The sequence below is a fragment of the Austrofundulus limnaeus genome, unplaced genomic scaffold (genome assembly GCF_001266775.1).
Source record: "Austrofundulus limnaeus strain Quisiro unplaced genomic scaffold, Austrofundulus_limnaeus-1.0 Scaffold1, whole genome shotgun sequence".
NCBI lineage: Eukaryota > Metazoa > Chordata > Actinopteri > Cyprinodontiformes > Rivulidae > Austrofundulus > Austrofundulus limnaeus.
This window is the reverse complement of record NW_013952403.1, coordinates 6,088,472-6,090,042: the sequence shown is the minus strand read 5'-3', so window position 1 is coordinate 6,090,042 and position 1,571 is coordinate 6,088,472. Positions and strand designations below refer to the sequence as shown.

Genomic DNA, 1,571 nt, shown 5'->3' with positions numbered 1-1,571 from the left:
AGTTTTGTTGTGAGCTGCTTAACAGGCTGGGTCAACCATCTGATTTCCTTCCAAAATTCATTACTAAAACTCTGTTTTTCGTATCATTTATTCAAATGATTTTCCTCATGTTGGAGTCTTTTAAACGTTGACCTGAGATGGCCCTCRGTTCATTTTTTGCCCGTGTTTGATCCATGACTGTTTCAGTGTGAGGATCGAGGTTAAATCTGTGAGACAGGTCAGGCTGTGAGTACGAATGTTTTTATTTACAGTCACCGGTGGAATTACTTTAGCTTTACTGACTCAGCACGTTTTTCACCTTGTGTGTGGTGTTTCACTACTCACACAGGGTGTGTTCGTGAACTTCACATTTGTATGTAGGACGGGCGTATATTCCACAGTAAAAAAAAAAGACAAGTTAAGCACTAAAACACCAATGTGTTAAATCAACCTTCTTGTTGTGTATCAGTTCCTCCAGGGAAGTGAAAAAGGGTCAAGTTCAGCTGTTTTGTSATAAACATTCAGTCTCCTGTTTGTGTTAATTTTAAATTTTTATTTAGCTCTCTGATAAAAAAGGGATATTTCTAGGCATTCCTCTAAAGAATGCAAATTTCAAGCCCAAGTTTCAACTAAAACCATCATTGACTAACATCATTAAATCATGAACATAACTTTATGAGTGATGTCACGCTCAGAGGTGGATAACTCTCAGCCACTTCATCAAATGTTACCTCAATATCTGTAAAACTGACYGAGTTACAGCCATTTTTGTTTTGGGTAATGTCAACTAGCTGTGGCGGCCATCCTAAACTGTACTGACTCCAAAGGTTAATCAGTTGTAAATGTATATCCTGTGATCCATTTCTGAAAGTTTCAGTGAAATCTCTCTTGTGGTGCATGAAATATTTTGCTAACAGACAAACATGATTGACACCGAGAGTTAATACTGATTTTTTTTAAGCAAAGATCTTGCACAATGTGTGGCCCTTAGGAGTAAGTGCTGTGAATAAGTCCCRGCTACTACCACACCAGATGTTAGCTCAATATGATGTGAATTGACTGAATTATAGAAAATTATGCGTTTTTTTTAATCAGTTGTCTGTGACGACCATCTTGAATTTGATTGTCTCCAAACTTTAATCAGTTATAAAGATACAATCAGTGATTATTTTCTGAAAGTTTAGTTGAAATCGGTCCTCTTGTCCWTGAGATATTTTGCTAACAGACATGCATAAAGCAACATTTTAAACCACAAACTCATTCAATCTGTTACCACTTGGATAATATGAGTCTCCACTACTACCACACAAAATGTATGTCATTATATCTGTAAAATTGCCTTAATTATAATCACCTTTGTGTGCATGTGATGTGGTGGAAACTTTCTTTCTTTCTTTCTTTCTTTCTTTCTTTCTTTCTTTCTTTCTTTCTTTCTTTCTTTCTTTCTTTCTTTCTTTCTTTCATTCTTTTTTCCTCCCTTCCTTCCTTCTCTCTCTCTTGTTTCCTTTCTTTCTTTCTTTCTTTCTTTCTTTCTTTCTTTCTTTCTTTCTTTCTTTCTTTCTTTCTTTCTTTCTTTCTTTCTTTCTTTCTTT

General features: G+C 35.4%; 1 protein-coding gene across 1 annotated transcript in view; it reads left to right on the top strand.

Moving 5' to 3' along the window:
• LOC106516579 (zinc-binding protein A33) overlaps positions 1–1,571 on the top strand; it is a gene marked incomplete in the record, with an annotated part of 11,287 nt that continues 9,716 nt past the window's right edge. The window contains 1 exon segment of the mRNA XM_014007008.1: positions 1–225.